At 38.5% G+C, this 26,930-nt stretch overlaps 1 pseudogene; it reads left to right on the plus strand.

Moving 5' to 3' along the window:
• LOC116627312 overlaps positions 1-14,189 on the plus strand; it is a 38,612-nt pseudogene extending 24,423 nt beyond the window's left edge.
• The last annotated feature ends 12,741 nt before the right edge of the window (positions 14,190-26,930 follow it).

Raw genomic sequence — 26,930 nt, forward strand, 5'->3', positions numbered from 1 at the left:
GAAAGAATTAATAAGATCAATAAACCACTGGCCAGACCTATCCAAAAGAAAGAGAAAGGACCCAAATTAATAAAATTATGAATGAAAGGGGAGAGATCATGACTAACACCGAGGAAATAGAAACAATTATTAGAAATTATTATCAACAACTATATGCCAATAAACTGAGCAATCTGGATAAAATGGAGGCCTTCCTGGAAACCTATAAGCTGCCAAGACTGAAACAGGAAGAAATTGACAAGCTGAATAGGCCAATAACCAGTAACGAGATTGAAGCATTGATCAAAAACCTCCCAAAAAACAAGAGTCCAGGGCCTGATGGATTCCCTGAGGAATTCTACCAAACATTCAAAGAAGAAATAATACCTATTCTACTGAAGCTGTTTCAAAAAATAGAAACAGAAGGAAAACTTCCAGACTCATTCTATGAGGCCAGCATTACCTTAATCCCCAAACTAGGCAAAGACCCCATCAAAAGGAGAATTTCAGACCGATATCCCTGATGAATATGGATTCCAAAATCCTCAACAAAATCCTAGCTAATAGGATCCAACAATACATTAAAAGGATCATCTACCACGACCAAGTGGGATTTATCCCGGAATGCAAGGGTGGTTCAACATTCGCAAATCAATCAATGTTTTAGAACACATTAATAAGAGGAGGAAGAAGAACCATATGGTCCTCTCAATTGATGCAGAAAAAGCATTTGACAAAATACAACATCCTTTCCTGATTAAAACTCTTCAGAGTATAGGGATAGAGGGAACATTGCTCAAGTTCATAAAATCCATCTATGAAAAACCCACAGTGAATATCATCCTTAATGGGGAAAAGCTGAGAGCCTTTCCCTTAAGATCAGGAACATGTCAAGGATGCCCACTCTCACCACTATTGTTCAACATAGTACTAGAAGTCCTAGCAACAGCAATCAGACAACAAAAAGAAATAAAAGGCATTCAAATTGGCAAAGAAGAAGTCAAACTCTCTCTTTTCGCAGACGACATGATACTTCATGTGGAAAACCCAAAGACTCCACCCTCAAATTACTAGAACTCATAGAGCAATTCATTAATGTGGCAGGATACAAAATCAATGCACAGAAATCAGTTGCTTTCTTATACACTAACAATGCAACTGTAGAAAGAGAAAATAGAGAAACGATTCCATTTACAATACCACCAAAAACCATAAGATACTTTGGAATAAACCTAACCAAAGAGGTAAAGGATCTATACTCTAGGAACTACAGAACACTCATGAAAGAAATTGAAGAAGACACAAAAAGATGGAAAAATATTCCATGCTCATGGATCAGAAGAATAAACATTGTTAAAATGTCTATGCTACCCAGAGCAATCTGTGCCTTCAATGCCATCCCGATCAAAATTCCAATGACATTTTTCAAAGTGCTGGAACAAACAATCCTAAAATTTGTATGGAATCAGAAAAGACCCGGAATCGCCAAGGAAATGTTGAAAAAGAAAAACAAAGCTGGGGGCAACATGTTGCCCGATTTCAAGCTATATTACAAATCAGTGATCACCAAGACAGCATGGTACTGGCACAAAAACAGACATATAGACCATTGGAACAGAATAGAGAGCCCAGATATGGACCCTCAACTCTATGGTCAAATAATCTTTGGAAAAGCAGGAAAAAACATGCAATGGAAAAAAGACAGTCTCTTCAATAAATGGTGCTGGGAAAATTGGACAGCCACGTGCAGAAGAAGGAAACTCAACTATTCTCTAACACCATACACAAAGATAAACTCAAAATGGATGAAAGACCTCAATGTGAGACAGGAATCCATCAAAATCCTAGAGGAGAACATAAGCAGTAACCTCTTTGACATTGGCCACAGTGACTTCTTTTAAGACATGTCTCTAAAGGCAAGGGAAACAAAAGCAAAAATGGACTTTTGGGACTTAAAAAGCTTCTGCACAGCAAAGAAAACAGTCAACAAAACAAAGAGCCAACCCACAGAATGGGAGAAGATATTTGCAAATGACACTACAGATAAAGGGCTGGTATCCAAGATCTATAAAGAACTTCTCAAACTCAACAGCCAAACAACAAATAATCAAGTCAAAAAGTGGGCAGAAGACATGAACAGACGCTTCTCTGAAGAAGACATACAAATGGCTAACAGACACATGAAAAAATGTTCATCATCATTAGCCAGCAGGGAAATTCAAATCAAAACCACACTGAGATACCACCTTACACCAGTTAGAATGGCAAAAATGGACAGGGCAAGAAACAACAAATGTTGGAGAGGTTGTGGAGAAAGGGGAACCCTCTTACACCGTTGGTGGGAATGCAAGTTGGTACAGCCACTTTGGAAAACAGTGTGGAGGTGCCTCAAAAAATTAAAAATAGAGCTACCCGATGACCCAGCAATTGCACTACTGGGTATTTACCCCAAAGACACAGATGTAGTGAAAAGAAGGGCCATATGCACCCCAATGTTCATAGCAGCAATGTCTGCAATAGCCAAACTGTGGAAAGAGCCGAGATGCCCTTCAACAGATGAGTGGATGAAGAAGATGTGGTCCATATATACAATGGAATATTACTCAGCCATTGGAAAGGATGAATACCCAACTTCTAAATCAACATGGATGGGACTGGAGGAAATTATGCTAAGTGAACTAAGTCAAGCAGAGAAAGTCAATTACCATATGGTTTCACTTATTTGTGGAACATAAGGAATAGCATGGAGGACATTAGGAGAAGGAAGGGAAAAATGAAGGGAGGGAAATCGGAGGGAGAGATGAACCATGAGAGACTATGGACTCTGAGAAACAAACAGGTTTTAGAGGGGAGGGGGGTGGGGGGATGGGTTAGCCTGGTGATGTGTATTAAGGAGGACACATATTGCATGGAGCACTGGGTGTTATACGAAAACAATGGATTGTGGATCACTACATCAAAAACTAATTATGTATTGTATGGTGACTAACATAACATAATAAAATTTAAAAAAAAAGAAAATGTGGTATGTACATACAATGGAATATTATTTAGCCTTAAAAAAAAAAAAAAAGGAAATCCTGCCATTTGCAACAACATGGATGAACCTGGAAGGACCTTATGCTAACTGCAATGAGCCAGGCACAGAAGGACAAATACTGCATGATTCCATTTATAGAGGGTATCTACAATAGTAAAACTCATGGAAACAGAGAATACAATATAGTTGTCAGGGGTTGGAGGAAGGGGGAAATGGGAATTTGTTGTTCAATGGGTAAAAAATTTCAGTTATGCTAGGTAAATAGATTCTAAAGATCTGATATACAATATAGGACCTATAGCTAACAATACAGTACTGTGCATTTCAAAATTTGCTATGAGAGCATAATTCATAAACTTGTAGATTCACATGTTGCACACCTGAAACTAATATAACATTTTGTGTCAACTATACTCAAATTTAAAAAAAGAGAGAAGGGCACCTGGGTGGCTCAGTTGGTTAGGCGACTGCCTTCGGCTCAGGTCATGATCCTGGAGTCCCGGGATCGAGTCCCACATCGGGCTCCCTGCTCAGCAGGGAGTCTGCTTCTCCCTCTGACCCTCCTCCCTCTCATGCTCTCTGTCTCTCATTCTCTCTCTCGCAAATAAATAAAAAAAAATTAAAAAAATTAAAAAAATAAAAAATAAAAAAAAATTAAAAAAGAGAGAATAGGGGTGCCTGGGTGGCTCAGTTGTTAAGCATCTGCCTTTGGCTCAGGTCATGTTCCCAGGGTCCTGGGATCGAGCCCCGCATTGGGCTCCCTGCTCGGCGGGAAGCCTGCTTCTCCCTCTCCCACTCCCCCTGCTTGTATTCCCTCTCTCGCTGTGTCTCTGTCAAATAAATAAAATCTTTAAAAAAAAAAAGAGAGAATAGACCTCAAGTTAAGAGTTCTTACCATGAGGGAAAAAAGAGACATAAGGAAACTTGGGAGGTATTGAATATGCCTATTACCTTGACTGTAGCGATGACATCACTGGTGTTGCATATGGGCAAACTTATCAGAGTGTATTCACCAAATATGTGCAGTTCTTTGTATATCAATTATATCCCAATAAAGCTGTTTTAAAAAAACTAAAAATAGATTGTCAAGCTCAACCTATTACAAACATAAGAATTCTATCCATTAAAATAGGAATATGTAGGGGCGCCTGGGTGGCTCAGTCGTTAAGCGTCTGCCTTCGGCTCAGGTCACGATCCCAGGGTCCTGGGATCGAGCCCCGCATCAGGCTCCCTGCTCAGCAGAGAGCCTGCTTCTCCCTCTCCCATTCCCTCTGCTTGTGTTCCCTCTCTCTCTGTATCTCTCTCTGTCAAAATAAATAAATAAAATCTTAAAAAAAAAAAAAAATAAATAAAATAAAATAGGAATATGTACTCTTCTAGGACAAAGTCCAAAAAAATGACTATTCAGACCATAAAGCAATAAATTCTTGAAGATCAATATCATATGGCCTAGAGTCTCTACCATAATACAGCAAATAACTAATAGCAAATGGATACAAAAGAACCCCCTCATATTTTTGGAAACTAACAGTTTTTGGGTTAAAGATAAATAATAAGGAGAACTGAAAGGCACTTAGAACTAAATTATGATGAAAATACTCCATGTCAAAATTTGTGAAACAGACATCAAAGACTTCTTACAGGGAAATGTATAGCATCAAATACATTAATTAGGAAATAAAAAGGTAAAACAAATGTGCTAAACCTTCAAATGAAGGCTTAGGAAAATGGCAAGAAGGAACAAAAGAATAAAGTGATACCTCCCCAACAAATTTTATAAAATAGTATAACCTTGATTCTAAAGCTAGATATGAACAATACAATAAAAGCATAGTCCCATTTAATTTATGAAAGTATATTCAAAAATCCTAAAGTATTAACTAACTATATCCAACAGTGTGTTTAAAAATATGTCATTATCAAAGCAGGATTATACCAAGAATCCAAAAATTATTCAAAATCAGATAACCTGGGTTTGCAGTTTGTCACATTAATATACTAGAAGAGAAAAAGAATATATTTCTCTCAAACAAAGCAGAAAAGCAGTTGACAGAAGAAGGAAGGCAAGATGGCAGAGGAGTAGGGGACCCCATTTAAACTGGTCCCCTGAATTTAGCTGGATATCTATCAAACTATTTTGAACACACACAAAATCAACCTGAGATGTCAGAACATATATCTGGATCTCTACAAGCAGAAAACGGATTGTGTTTGGCAAGATGTCTACTACCAACTCATTTCTTCATAGGTGCTTTTTAACTTGTATTTCTACACACCTATATTTTTATAGATATATGCTTTATTTTAGACTGTTTTACACTCTACTCAGTTTTACCTTTTTTTAAAGATGTGGAAGATTTTATTTTATTCCTTTTTTTAATTAAAATATTACGTATTATTTGTTACAGAGATACAGGTCTGTGATTCATCAGTCTTACACAATTCACAGCACACACCATAGCACATACCCTCCCCAGTGTTCATCACCCAGCCACCCCATCCCTCCCAACCCCCTCCACTCCAGAAACCCTCAGTTTTCCTGAGATTAAGAGTCTCTTATGGTTTGTCTCCCTCTCTGGTTTCATCTTGTTACATTTTCCCCTCCCATCCCCTATGATCCTCTGTCTTATTTCTCAAATTCCACATATCAGGAGATCACATGATAAATTTCTTTCTCTGATTGACTTATTTCATTTAGCATAATACCCTCTAGTTCCATCCATGTCGTTGCAAATGGCAAGATTTCATTTTTGAAGGTTGCATAATATTCCATTGTATATATATATACTTCATCAAGATAAAAAGCTTTGGCATAGCAAAGGAAACAGTCAACAAAACCAAAAGACAACCAACAGAATGAGAGAAGATATTGCAAATGACATATCAGATAAAGGGCTAGTATCCAAAATCTATAAAGAACTTATCAAACTCAACACCCAGAGAACAAATAATCCAATCAAGAAATGGGCAGAAAGCAATGTCCACAATAGCCAAACTGTGGAAAGAGCCAAGATGTCCATCAACAGATGAATGGATAAAGAAGATGTGGTATATATACACAATGGAATATTATGCAGTCATCAAAAGGAATGAGATCTTGCCATTTGCAATGACGTGGATGGAACTGGAGGGTATTATGCTGAGCGAAATAAGTCAAACAGAGGAAGACATGTATCATATGACCTCACTGATATGAGGAATTCTTAATCTCAGGAAACAAACTGAGGGTTGCTGGAGTGGGGGGTGGGGTGGGAGGGATGGGGTGACTGGGTGATGGACACTGGGGAGGGTATGTGCTCTGGTAAGCGCTGTGAATTGTGCAAGACTGTTAAATCTCAGATCTGTACCTCTGAAACAAATAATGCAATATATGTTAAGAAAGAAAAAAAGAAGAAGAAGAATGTAGCAGGAGGGGAAGAATGAAGGGGGGGAAATCGGAGGGGGAGAAGAACCCTGAGAGACGATGGACTCTGAAAAACAAACTGAGGGTTCTAGAGGGGAGGGGGTGGGAGGATGGGTTAGCCTGTTGATGGGTATTGAGGAGGGCACGTTCTGCATGGAGCACTGGGTGTTATGCACAAACAATGAATCATGGAACACTATATCTAAAACTAATGATGTAATGTATGGGGATTAACATAACAATAAAAAATTTAAAAAAATAACAATGCAACAAAAGTAAAAAAAAAAAAAATACCTTAAAAGCCTTCAAAAATAGTATGCTTTCTTATGTCCTGGCTATTTCCCCAGATTTGGGTAACTTTTGCTTGCTTTTGAACAATGAAATTGGTAAAATTCCTGGTTGTTATTCTAGCTCCCTAGTGTTCATAACACAGAATTTTTTATTCTTGGCCATAACTGGAGTCAAATTGTTAAGAGTAACTGTAATAGAAATGGAGAACACTATTCTGGAGTCCGCACAAACTTCAGAATATAAACTCAAATCTTTTAATTTCTTTGTTCTAAATAAACAGGTATAAGGTAATTCTCTCTCATTCTTCATTTCCTTATGAATAGAATAAAAAAATCCAGTTACAAATTATTTTTCCCTTGGCAATGTGTTTAATTGATTTAATAATCCATGCATTCATTCATATAGAGATTACATTATGCACTGGTGATAAAGAATAACCAAAATAAATGGCTTTTTTGGTGGGGGTGGGAGGGATGGGGTGGCTGGGTGACACACATTGGGGATGGTATGTGCTATGGTGAGCACTCTGAATTGTGTAAGACTGTTGAATAACAGACTTGTACCTCTGAAATAAATAATACATTATATGTTAAAAAAGAAAAAAAGAAGATAGTAGGAAGGGAAAAATGAAGGGGGGGAAATCGGAGGGGGAGACGAACCATGAACCATGAGAGACTGTGGACTCTGAAAAACTCTGAGCGTTCTAGAGGGGAGGGGGTGGGGGGTTGGGTTAGCCTGGTGATGGGTATTAAAGAGGGCACGTACTGCATGGAGCACTGGGTGTTATACGCAAACAATCATGGAACACTACATCAAAAACTAATGATGTAATGTATGGTGATTAACATAACATAATAAAATAAAAAAAAAAGAGAGGGATAGAAAAAAATAAATAAATAAATGGCTTTTGACCATAAAAAAAAAAAAGAAATGGGCAGAAGACATGAACAGACATTTCTGCAAAGAAGACATCCAAATGGCCAACAGACACATGAAAAAGTGCTCAACATCACTCGGCATCAGGGAAATACAAATCAAAACCTCAATGAGATACCACCTCACATCAGTCAGAATGGCTAAAATGAACAAGTCAGGAAACGACAGATGTTGGTGAGGATGTGGAGAAAGGGGAACCCTCCTACACTGTTGGTGGGAATGCAAGCTGGTGCAGCCACTCTGGAAAACAGTATGGAGGTTCCTCAAAAAGTTGAAAATAGAGCTACCATATGACCCAGCAATTGCACTACTGGGTATTTACCCCAAAGATACAAATGTAGTGATCTGAAGGGGCACCTGCACCCCAATGTTTATAGCAGCAATGTCCACAGTAGTGAAACTATGGAAAGAGCCTAGATGTCTACCTTTTTATATATACAAGTTTTACTTTCTTAGTGATTTTGGGATGTAGTGTGCTCAAATACACAGAACAAAATACACCCATGAACTACTGAAAACCCTGCTTTATCCACATTGAGAGATTAAAGCCCCCCTATACTTCCCCCTTTTTTATTTTTTATTTTCTTTTTTTATTATGTTCAATTAACCGACCTATAATACATCATTAGTTTTTGATGTAGTGTTCAACAATTCATTAGTTGTGTATAACACCCAGTGCCCATCACCACACATGCCCCGCCTAATACCCATCACCCTCTTGCCCCATCTTCCCCCACCCCCCTCCCTTCTGTATCCCTCAGTTGGTTTCCTGGATTCCAGAGTCTTTCATAGTTTGTATCCCTCTCTGATTTCTTCCCATTGAGTTTTCCCTCCCTTCCCCTGTGGTCCTCCATGCTATTCCTTATGTTCCACATATGAGTGAAACTATATGATAATTGTCTTTCTGCTTGACTTACTTCACTTAGGATAATCTCCTCCGGTTCCATCATGTCAATGCAAATGGTGGGTATTCATCCTTTCTGATGGCTGAGTAATATTCCATTGTATATATGAACCATATCTTCCTTATTCATTTGTATGTTGAAGGGCATATCAGCTCCTTCCACATTTTGGCGATTGTGGACATTGCTGCTATGAACATTGGAGTGCATGTGCACCTTCATCTCACTACATCTGTATTGTTGAGATAAATACCTAGTAGTGCAATTGCTGGGCCATAGGGTAGCTCTATTTTTAATTTTTTGAGGAACCTCTATACTATTAATCAAAGTGGCTGTACCAGCTTGCATTCTGACCAACAGTGTAAGAAGGTTCCCCTTTCTCCACATCCTCGCCAACACTTGGTGTTTCCTGCCCTGATAATTTTTCCCATTCTAACCGGTGTAAGGTGATATCTCATTGTGCTTTTGATTTCTATTTCCCTGATGGCTAGTGATATGGAGCATTTTTTCATGTGTCTGTTAGCCTTTTGTATGTCTTCTTTTGAGAAGTATCTCTTCATGTCTTCTGCCCATTTCTTGACTGGATTATTTGTTTTTTGGGTGTTGAGTTTGAAAAGTTCTTTATAGATCTTGGATACCAGCCCTTATCTGTAATGTCATTTGCAAATATCGTCTCCCATTCTGTCAGTTGTCTTTTGGTTTTGTTGACTATTTCCTTTGCTGTGCAGAAGCTTTTTATCTTGATGAAATCCCAAAAGTTCATTTTTCCTTTTGTTTCCCTTGCCTTTAGAGACATGCCTTTAAAGAAGTCACTGTGCCCAATGTCAAAGAGGTTACTGCCTATGTTCTCCTCTAGGATTTTGATGGATTCCTGTCTCACATTGAGGTCTTTCATCCATTTTGAGTTTATCTTTGTGTATGGTATAGGAGAATGGTCGACTTTCCTTCTTCTGCATGTGGCTGTCCAATTTTCCCAGCACCATTTATTGAAGAGACTGTCTTTTTTCCATTGGATATTCTTTCCTGCTTTGTTGAAGATGAGTTGAGCATAGAGTTGAGGGCCCATTTCTGGGGTCTCCATTCTGTTCCATTGATCCATGTGTCTATTTTTATACTGGTACCATGCTGTCTTGAGGATCACAGCTTTGTAATATAGCTTGAAGTCAGGCATTGTGATGCCCACAGCTTTGGCTTCCTTTTTCGACATTCCCCTGGCAATTCGGGTCTTTTCTGGTTCCATACAAATTTTAGAATTGTTTGTTCCAACTCTGTGAAAAATGTCAATGGTATTTTGATAGGGATTGCTTTGAAAGTGCAGACTGCATAGACGTTTTCACAATGCTTATTTTTACAATCCATGATCATGGGATGTTTTTCCATCTCTTTCTGTCTTTCTCAATTTCTTTCATAAGTGTTCTGTAGTTTCTGGAGTATAGACCCTTTACCTCTTTGGTTAGGTTTATTCCTAGGTATCTTATGGTTTTTGGTGCTATTGTATATGGAATTGATTCCTTAATTTCTCTTTTTACAGTTACATTGTAGGTGTATAGAAATGCAACCAATTTCTGTGCATTGATTTTGTATCCTGCCACATTACTGAATTACTGTATGAGTTCTAGTAACTTGGGGGTGGAATCTTTTGGGTTTTCCACATAAAGTATCATGTCATCTGGGAAGAGAGGAGTTTGACTTCTTCTTTGCCAATTTGAATACCTTTTGTCTCTTTTTGTTGTCTGATTGCTGATGCTAGGACTTCTAGTACTATGTTGAACAATAGTGGTGAGAGTGGGCATCCCTGTCATGTTCCTGATCTTAAGGGAAAAGTTGAGAGTGATATTTGCTGTGGGCTTCTCATAGATGGCTTTTATGAAATTGAAGAATGTTCCCTCTATCCCTACACTCTGAAGACTTTTGATTAGGAAAGGATACTGTATTTTGTCAATTGCTTTTTCTGCATCAATTGAAAGGATCATATGGTTCTTGTCTTTTCTTTTATTAATGTGCTCTATCACATTGGTTGATTTGCAAATGTTGAACCACCCTTGTATCCCAGGAATAAATCCCACGTGGTGGTGGTGAATAATCCTTTTAATGTACTGTTGGATCCTATTGGCTAGGATCTTGGTGAGTATTTTGGCATCTGTGTTCATCAGGGATATTGGTCTGAAATTCTCCTTTTTGATGGGGTCTTTGCCTGGCTTTGGGACCAAGGTAATGCTGGCCTCAAAGAACAACGTTAAGAAGTTTTCCTTCTGTTTCTATTTTTTGAAACAGCTTCAGAAGAATAGGTATTATTTCTTTTTTAAATGTTTGGTAGAATTCCCCTGGGAAGCCATCTGGCCCTGGAGTCTTGTTTTTTGGGAGGTTTTTGATTACTACTTTAATTTCGTTACTGGTTATTGGCCTATTCAGGTTGTCTACTTCTTCATGTTTCAGTCTTGGTAGTTTATAAGTTTCCAGGAAGGCATCCATGTCATCCAGGTTGCTTAATTTGTTGGCATATGGTTGCTGATAGTAATTTCTAATAATTATTTCTATTTCCTTGGTGTTAGTCATGATCTCTCCCCTTTCATTCATGATTTTATTAATTTGGGTCCTTTCTCTTTTCTATTGGATAAGTCTGCCCAGTGGTTTATCAATCTTAATTCTTTCAAAGAACCAGCTTCTAGTTTCATTGATCTGCTCTACTCTTTTTCTCATTTCTAGTTCATTGATCTCTGCTCTAATCTTTATTATTTCTCTTCTCCTGCTTGGTTTAGGTTTTATTTGCTGTTCTTTTTCTAGCTCTTTTAGGTACAAGCTATTGTGCATTCAAGATTTTTCTACTTTTTTGAGTGAGGCTTGGACAGCTATGTATTTCCCCTTTAGGACCACGTTTGCAGTATCCCATAGGTTTTGGACCAGTTTGTTTTCATTCTCATTGGTTTCCATGAATTGTTAAGTTCTTCTTTGATTTCCTGGTTGACCCAGTCTTTAGGAGGATGGTCTTTAACTTCCAAGTGTTTGAATTCCTTCCAATTTTTTTCTTGTGATTGAAATCCAATTTCAAAGCATTGTGGTCTGAAAATATACAGGGAATAATCTCAATCTTTTGGTATTGGTTGAGACCTGATTTGTGACCCAGTATGTAGTCTATTCTGGAGAAAGTTCCATGTGCATTCAAGACAATGAGTGTTCTGTTGTTTTAGAGTGGAATGTTCTATATATATCTATGAAGTCCATCTGGTCCAATGTGTCATTCAAAGCTCTTGTTTCTTTGTTGATCTTCTTAGATGATCTGTCTATTGCTGAGAGTAATAGACCTGTTGAGGTCTCTTATTTTTAAAGTATTATTATCAATATGATTCTTTATTTTGGTTAACAGTTGGCTTATGTAGTTGGCTGCTCCCATGTTGGGGGCAAAGATATTTACAATTGTTAGATCTTCTTATTGGATAGACCTTTTAAGTATGATATAGTGTCCCTCTGCATTTCTTATTGGCTTTCTTTTTCCACATTCCTCTGGCTATTCAGGGTCTTTTCTGGTTGCATACAGTTTTTGATTGTTTGTTCTAGCTCTGTGAAAAAATGCTGGTGGTATTTTGAATGGTATTGCATTGAATGTGTAGATTGCTTTGAGTAGCATGAGCACTGGTTATGGGTCTGTTCAGGTTTTCTATTTTTTCCTGTTTCAGTTTTGGTAGTTTATGTCTCTAGGAATTTATCCATTTCTTCCGGATTGCCAGTTTGTTGGCATGCAGTTGCTCATAATATTCTAATTGTTTGTATTTCTTCAGTGTTGGTTGTGATCTCTCCCCTTTCATTCATGATTTTATTTATTTGGGTCGTTTCTCATTACCTTTAGGAAGTCTTTCTATTGAATCTTTATATTTCTATGCTTTGGGTAAATACCTAGTTGTGCCATTGCGGGTCATAGGGTACTTCTATTTTTAACTTTTTGAAGAACCTGCAAACTGTTCTCCAGAGTGGCTGCAACAGTTTGCATTCCCACCAACAGTATAAGAGGGTTCCCCTTTCTCTGCATCCTCACCCACACCTGTTGTTGCTTGTGTTGTTAATTTTAACCATTCTGACAGGTGTGAGGTAGTATCTCATTATAGTTTTCATTTGTATTTCCCTGATGATGAGTAATGTTGAGCATCTTTTCACGTGTCTGTAGGCCATCTGGATGTCTTTTTTTTTTTAATTCAATTAGCCAACATATAGCACATCATTAGTTTTTGATATAATCTTCAATGATTCATGAATGGGAAGATATCAAGAGGGAGACAAACCATGAGAGACTCTTGACTCTGGGAAACAAACTGAAGGTTGCAGATAAGGAGGTGGGTGGGGGTTGGGATAACTGGGTTATACACATCTGGATGTCTTCTTTTGGAAAAGTGTCTATTCATGTCTTCTGCCCATTTCTTAAGTGAATTATTTATTTTCTGGGTGTTGAGTTTGATAAGTTTTTCTAGATTTTGAATACTAAACCTTTATCTGATACGTCATTTGCAAATATCTTCTCCCATTCTGTAGGCTTCATTTTAGTTTTGTTGATTGTTTCCTTCACTGTGCAGAAGCTGTTAATCTTCATGAGGTCCCAATAATTCATTTTTGCTTTTGTTTCCCTTGCCTCTGGCTATGTATCTAATAAGTCACTGTGGCCAAGGTCAAAGGGGTTTTTGCCTGTGTTCTCCTCCAGGGTTTTGATAGATTTTTGCCTCACATTGAGGTCTTTCATCCGTTTTTTTTTTTTTCTTTTTCTTTCATTACTTTATTCAGGCAAAATTCATTCAAGGAAAGGCAACTTCATATTTGTGTGTGAGCTTTGTTTTTTATTACATTGTTAAATATAAAAGTTATGAATCACAGGTTCTCTTATCTCCTGCATTCAGGAGTGAATCCATGAAATTCTCAGACAGGAATCTAAACCAATAGGTCCTATTAAAAATAGCCCAAGTGAAAAACGACCACATAGCCAGCCTGGAGAAGAACCTCTATGCAGATATAGAAGCTGCTTGGCTTGCTCTTATGACAAGATATGGCATTCACCCTGAAAATGTGAGTATATATGGACAAAGCAGAGGGACAGGACCATCTGTGGGTCTTGCTGCTTATTCTGAGAGTGCTGCTGCTACTATTCATTCTCCTTTGACCTCAGGAATGGGAGTCACTTTTCCTGACAGTAGTACTGACAGAAGTCTTGAAGACGTACTGTTTGGATGCATTCCCAAACATTGACAAAAACTCTAAGATAACATCTCCTGTATTAATAATTCATGGGACTGAAGATGAAGTCAGTGACTTCTCATGTGGCCTTCCATTGTTTGAGCATTGTCAAAGACTCATGGAGCCTCTGTGGGTCAAGGGGGCAGGTCACAATGATGTGGAACTTTATGGATGGTACCTTTATGGAACTTTATGGATGGTACCTTGAAAGGTTGAACCAGTTTGTGTCACAGGAACTGCTAAATTTGTAAAACAGTTTGTAAATTTGCATACTGGGCTTTCTGTTCTTGCCAAACTGCACTCTTTGGTAAATGACATAAAACCTGAAGGTTTTGTTTGCAAATCATGTCAGTTGCCTTCATAAATGTACAGGTAATGATTTGTTAACAGACTTAATGAAGGTTTTAATTACCATAACCAGAAACTGAAGAGAACAGTATCATTCAGTCAGGCTTGTAATAAAAAATTTTTATGAGAATTTTTTTTAATATCAAAATGAGTACTGTATGAAATTTTCATTCTATAAATCAAATGCTGTAAAAGTATTGCCAAATGCTTTTGCATATCAGAAACAAATTTATATATTATATATATATTTGATCCATCTCTTATTTTTATTAACATATAATGTATTATTTCAGGGGTACAGGTCTGTGATTCATCAGTCTTACACATTTCACAGTGCTCACTATAGCACATACCTTCCCCAATGTCCATCACCAGCCACCCCATCTCTCCCACCCCCCTCCACTCCAGCAACACTCAGTTTGTTTCCTGAGGTTGAGTCTCTTATGGTTTGTCTCCCTCTCTGGTTTCGTCTAGTTTCATTTTTCCCTCCCGTCCCCTATGATCTTCTGTCTTGTTTCTCAAATATATATATATATTTTTTGGGGGGGGGTGTTTGAGAAGTTCTTTATAGATCTTGGAAATCAACGCTTTGTCTGTATTGTCATTTGCAAATATCTTCCCCCATTCTGTGGGTAAAAATGGGCAGAAGACATGAACAGACACTTTTCAAAAGAAGACATACAAATGGCTAACAGACACATGAAAAAATGTTCATCATCATTAGACATCAGAGAAATTCAAATTAAAACTACATTGAGATACCACCTTACACCAGTTAGAATGGCAAAAATGGACAAGGAAATAAACAACAAATGTTGGAGAGGTTGTGGAGAAAGGGGAACCCTCTTACACTGTTGGTGGGAATGCAAGTTGGTACAGCCACTTTGGAAAACAGTGTGGAGGTGCCTCAAAAAATTAAAAATAGAGCTACCCTGTGACCCAGCAATTGCACTCCTGGGCATTTACCCCAAAGACACAGATGTAGTGAAGAGAAGGGCCATATGCACCCCAATGTTCATAGCAGCAATGTCCACAATAGCCAAACTGTGGAAAGAGCCAAGATGCCCTTCAACAGATGAATGGATGAAGAAGATGTGGTCCATATATACAATGGAATATTACTCAGCCATCAGAAAGGATGAATACCCAACTTTTACATCAACATGGATGGGACTGGAGGAGATTATGCTAAGTGAAATAAGTAAAGCAGAGAAAGTCAATTATCATATGCTTTCACTTATATGTGGAACATAAGGAATAGCATGGAGGACATTAGGAGAAGGAAGGGAAAAATGAAGAGGGGGGAATCGGAGGGCTAGAGGAACCATGAGAGACTATGGACTCTGAGAAACAAAGTGAGGGTTTTAGAGGGTAAGGGGATGGGGGGATGGGTTAGCCTGGTGACGGGTATTAAGGAGGGCACATACTGCATGGAGCACTGGGTGTTATATGAAAACAATGAACCATGGATCACTACATCAAAAATTAATGTTGTATTGTATGGTCACTAACATAACATAATAAAATAAATTTTTTTTAATTATATTTAAAACATCTCAATGTAGTAAATCTTTCATCCATTTTGAGTTTATTTTTGTGTATGGTTTAAGAAAGTGGTCAAGTTTCATTTTCCTGCATGTTGCTGTCCAGTTTAATCAACACCATTTTTTGAAGAGACTGACTTTTCTTCATTGGATAATCTTTCCTGCTTTGTCGAAGATTAGTTGACCGTCAGTTGTGGATCCACTTCTGCATTCTCTGTTCTGTTCCACTGATTTATGTGTCTGATTTTGTGCCAGTACCATACTGTCTTAATGACTACAGCTTTGTAATATAGCTTGAAATCTGGAATTGTGATGCCTCCAGTTTTGTTTTTATTTTTCAGAATTACTTTGGCTAGTTGGGATCCTTTGTGTCTCCATATAAATTTTAGGATTGTTTGTTCTAGCTCTGTGAAAAATGCTGCTGGTATTTTGATAGGGATTGCATTAAATGTGTAGATTGTTTTGGGGTAGTATACGCATTTTAACAATTTGTTCTTCCAACCCATGAGCATGGAATGCTTTTCCATTTCTTTGTGTCCTCTTCAATTTTTTTCATAAGTGTTCCATAGTTTTCACAGTACAGATCCTTTACCGCTTTAGGTAGGTTTATTCCTAGGTATCTTAATGATGCATATTCTAAGGAACCCATACAAATTAAGAGATACACAGTAAACTCATTAGAACAATTGTCTGGTGGGGGAGGTATGGAGGAATGAGAGTGAAGAATCAACCATTCTAAAAAAGAATCTGCATAGACCAATAATGAAATATGCCATGAAGTGAGGAATATGGTCTACTCAAATCTCTACTACTGGAATTTAAAAATAGGCCTTGGTGTCCTGGGTGCTGGGAGAGAATAGAAGACCTAAAAACAAATGGGTTCTGGATCTCTGACTTGAGAAGATAAAAGGAATGTTAGACAAGGAGGCAGTTAAATCATTTTCTAAAGCAAGTACCATGCTTAGACAGCCAGGTAGTTCCCATAGTTGAACGGGGCTGGGGCCATAGACACAGTCCTATTTCTGCAGAAGTTCTTAGAAGCAGGCCTCCAGCATCCCCAGACAAGCCTTTGCTCTTGCTCCCAATTGAATGTATCAAAAAATAAAGTATAATGTGATTGATATTGACTCAGTCATTGCTTTGGAGGAAAAGTGGAGCTATGAAAGAATTGGGGGGAGGGTTTGTTTATTCTTCCTTCTCTCCTCTCTCTATTACTTCTCTTTCCTTAACATGCCCTGGTTATCTTGGTGTTTTTTAAATTTATTATAAACACAGAACATAGTAAAAAGCAATTAGCAATTCTATCAGTTAGTTCCACTTCCATTTGAAGTAACAAAAAAAACTCAACTCAAACTTTGATAAGTGGAAAGGAGAATGTATTGGTTCACATAATTCAAAAGTCCTAGATGGAACTTGCAGGCAGTATTCAATCGGAGGCTCAAAGGGTATCATCAGAGTTAAGTGAATCTCTCAGTCTCTCAGCTTGCTTTTCTCTTTGCTGACTCCATTTTCAGGCAAACTGTTGGCATACAGTCACAAGACGGCTGCAGCATCTCAGCCTACACACTTCCAGGCTCAAATCTCAAGGTGTAGGGGGAGGGGGAACATGGAATGATGTCTCTTTGATGGCAGTTCACACAGGTGTCCTGAGATCTTCTCTGCCTTAGTTAACCCAGGTTGCATGCCCACTCACCATTTCCTAGTAATAGCCAAGTAGCATTCTTCACCCTCCAAGTCAAAAGCAGACCCTCTACCCCACCACAACCATAAGTAGTAAGAGTAGGCAGTGGGTAAATGCCCACATGAAGATCAGGGAGTGTTGTAGACGGTAGTTTTTGTATACAAGGGAGTTAAACAATAAAAGTATCTGGAGGAATTTTCAGCACATTTTTAGTATTTACATGTATCATTCACTATTCATCAAAAGCTACACTCTTCCTAAAATAGAAGAAAACCTTCTCTTTGATCTCCTAGAGATAGTAAAGGAATCCAACAGATCACACTGCTCCCTAAAGGACCTTCAATAATTTCCATAATCTCAGGGAGAGGGGGTCAACTCTTGAAGAAAAAGTCTTTGAAAAAGAAAACAAAAATATACATACTTTCTGCTCTTCTCTCTTGATGGAAACCATACACATGTAAAAATTAAATCAAAATAAGAATGCCTTAAAAAAGAATGACTTATATTGGGTTCTAAGTCCATAAGATTTCATAATTACATAATATTAATAATTACCATTTATTGAACACCTGCTATAATGTCAGGCAGAGTGCCAGACCATTGTATATAATTCATTTAATAACCTTGATGATCATGCAAAGTATGCATTATAATCCTTACTTTAAAGATGAGGAAACAGGGGGGCCTGGGTGGCTCAGTCGTTAAGCGTCTGGCTTCGGCTCAGGTCATGATCTCAGGGTCCTAGGATCAAGCCCCGCATCGGGCTCCCCGCTAAGCGGGAAGCCTGCTTCTCCCTCTCCCACTCCCCCTGCTTGTGTTCGCTCTCTCGCTGTGACTCTCTCTGTCAAATAAATAAAATCTTAAAAAAAAAAAATGACGAAACAGGCTCAGGGAAGTTAGGAAATTTGCTCAATCACAGACCCGGTAACTGGAGGAGCCAGCAATTAGAGGCAAGTCTGTGCAGTTGCAACACTGTGCTCTCCACACTCTCCCATGGACTTTGTGATCTTACCATTAATTAGGGCTCTGATACTGTGACCACAGCCTTATTTGAATCCAATCATTTCATATACCTCATCTAAAAAATTCTTTTTTTTTTTTTTAAAGATTTTATTTATTTGACAGCAAGATATAGCGAGAGAGGGAACACAAGCAGGGGGAGTGGGAGAGGGAGAAGCAGGATTCCCGCGGAGCAGGGAGCCCGATGCGGGGCTCGATCCCAGGACCCTGGGATCATGACCTGAGCCAAAGGCAGATGCTTAACGACTGAGCCACCCAGGTGTCCCTCTAAAAAATTCTTATAATTTGGAATTTCATGGAGAAAATAAAACAATTGGCTGAATTATTAATTCTGTACTGTAAAAAAGAACTGTAAACAGTTTTCTGTGAATTGCTGTAAACATAAATATATATTAACTGCTTCCAGAGTACACTTTGCAAGAGTAACTAATGTTCTGGTTAGAAAAATGATAGAACAGGGGCTCCTAGGTAGTTCAGTTGGTTGAGCATCTAACTCTTGATTTCAGCTCAGGTCATGATCTCAGGCTCTGAGACTGAGCCCCATGTCAGGTTCCACACTCAACAGGAAGTCTGCTTGTCCTTCTCTCTCTCTCTCCCTCTCTCAAATAAATAAATAAAATCTTTAAAAAAAAGAAAAATGACAGAATGAATTACAGAGGTACAATCTGGGGGAAATAAACCAAAGAAACTCTTAATGATAGAGTCTGAAGGTTGATAGAGGGAAGTGGGTGGGGAATGGGCTAGATGGATAATGAGTATTAAGGAGGGCACTTGTGATGAGCACTGGATGTCATGTTTAACTGATGAATCACTAAATTCTACTCCTGAAACCAATATGACACTATATGTTAACCAACTAGAATTTAAATAAAAATTTAATAAATAAATAAATAAGAGGTAAAATCAAGGAAATATGGATTTAAATTATTAAACAAAAATTGAGGACAAAAACTTCCTCAATTTCTCAAGGACTTCCACAGAAGAGCAGAGAAGTCATCCTGAAAAAACTGCAGACAAAATATATGGGCTCCAGACTGACACACTGATTTAATAATAAACAATATAGGATGCCACAAAAAGTTGTCTGATCTAGCCCAGGGGACTTTGTCCCAAGTTATTCAGATATCCTAAAAAAAAGATAAATCCCCTGAAATTAATAATCTAAGAAACAGAAAATCTGGTCATATTCAGGCAATGCTGATAAAAAAGGAGAAATGTTGGTGGGGCAAGAGTCCACCTCTACTTCAACAAGATCACCATTGATGTGAAAATCTAGGAAGTTAACAAGAAGAGTATCATTAGTCTCATAGTCATACCTTAAAGACTCTGGAGGCTTGGGTCTCAGTGACTCTTAGGGACATAAGGTACTTTAGAGTTCTTTTTAACTTTTTCTATAAGCAGAAATTGTAAATAATATGCCAGTATAACTCTAGAGTGGTTCTGATGTTCACTTCTGAACCCACCAGTTCCTAGTGATTAGACTATGCAGCCCTGCTGGCCCTGCAGCTAAGCCACACACACCACTCTGGGGCCTCCCCTGGCTATGCCTTTGTGAGAGAGGTGTGATTTAGTCAAAGTCTGGAGCTATCTACACCAATATTTGTGGGGATTATCAATCAAACATCTGCATAATCTACAGAGTGTAGGTAGGAAATTATGATGGATGAATAACCAAGAGACTTGCAAGGGGGAGGGGGGACTAAAGTCCAAGTTGACAAAAAGTGGGTGCAGAGCAGATAGAGGGGTCTTTAGGTACTAGAAGTTCAGATTCCCCATCACCCATTCAAGTACTGACCTTCAGCAGAAGGAATTTAAGGATGGAAGTTTCCCAGAGCTCAGGAATCAGCATCAGATCACCTGTGCTGATAATTTGTCTTTGATGCCTCTCAGTTATGATAACAAAGTCTCTGCTTGGTTCTTTGTTCTTGAGTGCCTCATGTTAGAAACTCTTCTTTATTTTTCTGTCTTCTCTACTTCCAAAATTAAAATCCTGGCCGGAAAGTTGAACCATAGGGTCCTATTGTTGGTACCAACTTCCCATCACCTGCCCATCTAAATCTCCTATTCCTGGCTTCTTCATCATTGAGTTCTGTCCACCTGTCAAACCCTACTCTATTGAGATTACCTCTTCTGAACCTGTCTGTCTCCACTAGCTGCTTCCCAAGACTCTGGCCTATTGCTCCTTTTTCTTTGCCCTCCCTCAGTCTCCATGTCCAACGCATCATCAAGCTCTACTTCTGAATATCTCTTCCCTTCAATACCACCGCCAATACCTTGGTCTGAAACCTCGTTATCTCCCCTCCTTTTTTCAAGTTGCCAAATCCTTGCCAGTATCAAACTCTATTCACCATTAATATTCTTAGTAGAGGTATTTTTACTAAATAAAAATCTGGTCCTGTCACTTTTCTACTTAAAAACTCTTCGGTTGCTATCCAATGTAAATAAGATAACATCCACATCATTTAGCATGGCTTTTGAGGACTTTCCATATAGTCTTCCACTTCCACCTCCCTCTGTCTTCTCCCATACAATCCAAAAGTTCAATCTTTAAAGATCAGCTCATTGTCTGTGGTGTCATTTGCAAATATCTTCTCCCATTCTGTGGGTTGCCTCTTTATTTTGTTGACAGTTTCCTTTGCTGTGCAGAAGCTTCTTATCTTGATGAAATCCCAAAAGTTCATTTTTGCTTTTGCTTCATTAGCCTTTGGAGATGTATCTTGAAAGAAGTTGCTGTGGCTGATGTCAAAGATGTTACTGCCTATGTTCTCCTCTAGGATTTTGATGGATTCCTGTCTCACATTGAGGTCTTTCATCCATTTTGAGTTTATCTTTGTGTATGGTATAGGAGAATGGTCGAGTTTCATTCTTCTGTATATAGCTGTCCAATTTTCCCAGCACCACTTATTGAAAAACACTGATTTCCAAGGTCTATAAAAAACTTCTCAAACTCAACACCCAAAAAACAAATAATCAAGTCAACAAATGGGCAGAAGACATGGACAGACACTTCTCAAAAGAAGACATACAAATGGCTAACACACACATGAAAAAGTGTTCATCATCATTAGCCATCAGGGAAATTCAAATTAAAACCACATTGAGATACCACCTTACACCAGTCAGAATGGCAAAAATGGACAGGGCAAGAAACAACAAATGTTGGAGAGGTTGTGGAGAAAGAGGAACCCTCTTACACTGTTGGTAGGAAAGCAAGTTGGTACAGCTACTTTGGAAAACAGTGTGGAGGTGCCTCAAAAAATTAAAAATAGAGCTACCGTATGACCCAGCAATTGCACTCCTGGGTATTCACCCCAAAGACACAGATGTAGTGAAGAGAAGGGCCATATGCACCCCAATGTTCATTGCAGCAATGTCCGCAATAGCCAAACTGTGGAAAGAGCCGAGATGCCCTTCAACAGACGAATGGATGAAGAAGATGTGGTCCATGGAATATTACTCAGCCATCAGAAAAGATGAATACCCAACTTTTACATCAACATGGATGGGACTGGAGGAGATTATGCTAAGTGAAATAAGTCAAGCAGAGAAAGCCAATTATCATGTGGTTTCACTTATTTGTGGAACATAAGGACTAGCATGGAGGACATTAGGAGAAGGATGGGAAAAATGAAGGGGGGAAAACCATAGGGGGAGACAAACCATGAGAGACTATGGATTCCAAGAAACAAACAGGTTTTAGAGGGGAGGGGGTTGGGGGGATGGGTTATCCCGGTGATGGGTATTAAGGAGGGCACGTAATGCATGGAGCACTGGGTGTTATACGAAAACAATGAATCATGGAACACTACATCAAAAACTAATGATGTACTGTAGGGTGACTGACATAACATAATAAAATTAAATTAAATTTAAAAAAAAAGAAACAAGCAATAGACTGAAATAGACTGAAAGGCAACCTATAGAATGGCAACCTCTATCTAATAAGGGGTTAATATCAAAACTATATAAAGAGTTCATACAAGTTAAAAGCAAAAAAAAAAAAAAAAAGCTAATAATCCAATTTAAAAATGGGCAAAGGATCTGAAGAGACATTTTTCCAAAAAAAGACATACAAATGGTCAACAGGTACATGAAAGATGTTCAATATCACTATCAGAGAAATGCAAATCAAAACCACAAGCTATCACCTCACGAACCTTTTAGAATAGCTATTACCAAAAAGACAAGAGATAACAAATGTTAGTGAGGATGTGGAAAAAAGTGAACCTTCATATACTGTTGGTATGAAATGTAAATTGGTACAGCCACTATGGAAAACAACATGGCAGTCCCTCAAAAAATTAAATATGATCAAGTAACCCCACCCAATTCCTTGGAAATGAAATCAGTATCCCCAAGAAATATCTGCACTCATATGTTCATTGAAGTATTATTTGTAATATCCAAGATATGGAAACAACCTAAATGTCCTTCAGCAGATGAACGGATAAAAAAATGTGGTATAAACATATGATGGAATATTATTCAGCCATTAAAAAAAGAAGGAACTCCTGCCATTTTTTTTAAAGATTTTATTTATTTATTTGACACAGGGAGAGAGAGAGAGAGAGCACAAGCAGGGGGAGCAGGAGAGGGAAAGGGAGAAGCAGGCTCCCCACCGAGCAGGAAGCCCTATGCGGGGCCCGATCCCAGGACCCCAGGACCGTGACCTGAGCTGAAGGCAGACGCCCAACCAACTGAGCCACCCAGGTGCCCCAAACTCCTGCCATTTGCAACATAGATGAACCTGGAGAACATTATGCTAAGTGACATAAGGAAGACAAAGACAAATACTGTATAGTATCACTTATATGTGGAATCGAAAAAAAGTCAATTTCATAGAAAGAGTACAGAATGGCAGTTGCCAGGAGCTGGGGGGGGGGGCAGGGAATGGGGAGATGTAGGTCAAAGGGTAAAAACTTTCAGTTATAAGAAGAGTAAGTTCTGAGTATCTACTGTACAGCACGGTGACTATAGTTAATAATATAGCATCATATACTTAAAAGTTGCTGAGAATAGATTGTAATTATTCTCACCACATATAAACAAGAGAAAATATGTGAGGTGATGGATGTGTTAATTATCTTGATGTGGGTAATCGCTCCATTTTTATCAAATCATCACAGTATACAACTTAAATATATACAACCATCAACTATATTTGTCAATTATTACTCAATAAAGTTGAGGGGAAAATTTAAAAATAGAAGAGAATGAGTTGCTTCCTCACCTCTCTTTCTATAGTAATTTATAAATATCTTTATTATAACACATGTCACATTGTTTACATGTCTACTTTCTTCATTAGATTATGAACTCCTTGAGGACAGGGAGCATGACTTCACTGATAGGCCTGGGACAAATGTGGTGCCTGGGGAGTAGTCAGCTGGTAACAAATGCTTGTTGAATCAATGAATGATCTCTGAATACTTAATCTGAACCTCCCTCTGACACCTGCAGAAGTTTCCCCTCCAGAATACACTCTAGTCTATCCATCTGTCTGTAATATCACTACATATAAAGGGAACAGGTAAGAAAGGGGAGTAGGTGCTTATTCCAAATTCTAGCCCTCCTGATCTTCCGCATTCACCTGTAATTTCTGGCCTATTCTAGACCCTATGTGAACAGATGACATTGGTGAAGTCTGGTCAGAATGGCTATAATGTCTCCATCCTGGCTTGCTTCTGGGTCTTTTTTTTTTTCTAGTTTCCTAGTGCTACACCACTCTGTCACCACAACTCACTGTTTCTATGGGATGAGAAATGGTGATGGCCCATCCTTTACTGCTGATACTAATCATTGCTGATATGACCACTCTTAAGATCTCATAATCTCTCTGCTCATAACCATTAAAAAATTAAGTCAGGAAAACATTTCCCTTAACTACACGGGGTGATCCATCACTTTTCTAGGATTCCTCCTATCATTTTTTCTGTTCTTACTTTTGTCCCTAATTGTTAAAAGAAAACTTTCATATATATATCACAGTTACTGCATGGATACAACCCACTTCACATCCTAGAATGCAATGCCTTTGGCTATCTCAGCAGTTGTACAAATGGTTTAATAAACCATCCAGATTTTTAGAAAAATAACTTCCTGGAGAATATTTCCCCACTATTCAAAACACCTGTCCTTGATTATTCTTTCTCTGTGACTGTCTCTCACATATACTTGTGTGTGTGTGTGTGTGTGTGTGTGTGTGTGTGTGTGTAACACATGGTATTCCAGCTACTGCAGATGCAGATGCAGAAATCACTGACACACACATACACACACACACACAATATGTCTTCTCCATACCTCACAGAAACTGTCAGTGAGTGCCTGGGAATGACTATCTCAGGCATGTAAAACTGCAAGGCAATTTAGACTGGCATAAAATGGCTTGCTTATATTTAGAGTACACTTAACTTGATAAGTATTGAGTAATGTATAGACACATTTAATCACTATATTGTATACCTCAAATGAATATAACACTGTATATTAACTATACTGGAATTAAATTTTATTTTATTTTACTTTATTATGTTATGTTAGTCACCATACACATTTGTTTTTGATGTAGTGATCCATGATTCATTGTTTTTGTATAACACCCAGTGCTCCACGCAGTACATGCCCTCCTTAGTACCCATCACCGGGATAACCCATCCCTCCAGCCCCCTCCCCCCTAAAACCCTCAGTTTGTATCTCAGAGTCCATAGTCTCCCATGGTTCATTTCCCCTCCGATTTCCACCCCCTTCATTTTTCCCTTACTTCTCCTAATGTCCTCCATGCTGTTCCTTATGTTCCACATATAAGTGAAACCACATGATAATTGGCTTTCTCTGCTTGACTTATTTCACTTAGCATAATCTCCTCCAGTCCCATCCATGTTGATGTAAAAGTTGGGTATTCATCCTTTCTGATGGCTCAGTAATATTCCATTGTATATATGGATCACATCTTCTTTATCCATTCATCTGTTGAAGGGCATCTCGGCTCTCTCCACAGTTTGGCTATTGTGGACATTGCTGCAATGAACATTGGGGTGCATATGGCCCTTATTTTCACTACATCTGTGTCTTTGGGGTAAATACCCAGGAGTGCAATTGCTGGGTCACAGGGTAGCTCTATTTTTAATTTTTTGAGGCATCTCCACACTGTTTTCCAAAGTGGCTGTACCAACTTGCATTCCCACCAACAGTGTAAGAGGGTTCCCCTTTCTCCACAACCTCTCCAACATTTGTTGTTTCTTGCCTTGTCAATTTTTGCCATTCTGACTGGTGTAAGGTGGTATCTCAGTGTGGTTTTGATTTGAATTTCCCTGATGTCTAATGATGATGAACATTTTTTCATGTGTCTGTTAGCCATTTGTATGCCTTCTTTGGCAAAGTGTCTGTTTGTGTCTTCTGCCCGTTTTTTGACTTGATTATTTGTTTTTTGGGTGTTGAGTTTGAGAAGTTCTTTATAGACCTTGGAAATCAGTGCTTTCTCTGTAGTGTCATTTGCAAATATCTTCTCCCATTCTGTGGGTTGCCTCTTTATTTTGTTGACTGTTTCCTTTGCTGTGCAGAAGCTTTTTATCTTGATGAAGTCCCAAAAGTTCATTTTTGCTTTTGTTTCACTAGCCTTTGGAGATGTATCTTGAAAGAAGTTGCTGTGGCCGATGTCAAAGAAGTTACTGCCTATGTTCTCCTCTAGGATTTTGATGGATTCCTGTCTCACATTGAGGTCTTTCATCTATTTTGAGTTTATCTTTGTGTAGGGTGTTAGAGAATGGTCGAGTTTCATTCTTCTGTATATAGCTATCCAATTTTCCCAGCATCATTTATTGAAGAGACTTTTTTCCATTGCATATTTTTTTTCCTGCTTTGCCGAAGATCTTGAAAAAGAAAAACAAAGCTGGGGCATCACATTGCCTGATTTCAAGCTATATTACAAAGCAGTGATCACCAAGACAGCATGGTACTGGCACAAAAACAGACATATAGACCAATAGAACAGAATAGAGAGCCCAGATATGGACCCTCAACACTATGGTCAAATAATCTTCGACAAAGCAGGAAAAAATATGCAATGGAAAAAGACAGTCTCTTCAATAAAGGGTGGAATTAAAATTTTAAAAATGGCTTGCTTATATCTGGAAAAAGCTCTTTCTCGTTTTCATTCCCCCCACTCCAGTATCCCTTCCCTCCTCTTCTCCATCTCTCCATCTGTCTCTCCATGTCTCTGACTCTGTCTCTGTCTGTCTGTCTGTCTGTCTCCCTCTCTCTCTCTCTCACACACACACACACACACAACACACAGAAGAGGCTAAAGAAAGCAGACTCCGAGGTCACTTAAGGCAACTTGAAATTTTTCCTTGGGATAAACCTTTCTTTCCTTCAACACTGTCCTAGCAAATATAAGCTGAAAGTAGAGGTGTTCTTGTCAGATTCTGCCCCACAGTGTATGGCTAAGCAGGAACACAGGGACAATCATGCCAAGCAATCCAAGAGGATATTCAACATGGAAAAGTTCCAACCCCAAAACAGCACCTCCCAGGAGATGACTACAGCTCCTGTAGGAAATCATTTAACCACA

The sequence above is a fragment of the Phoca vitulina genome, unplaced genomic scaffold (genome assembly GCF_004348235.1).
Source record: "Phoca vitulina isolate PV1807 unplaced genomic scaffold, GSC_HSeal_1.0 scaffold96, whole genome shotgun sequence".
NCBI classification, from domain to species: domain Eukaryota; kingdom Metazoa; phylum Chordata; class Mammalia; order Carnivora; family Phocidae; genus Phoca; species Phoca vitulina.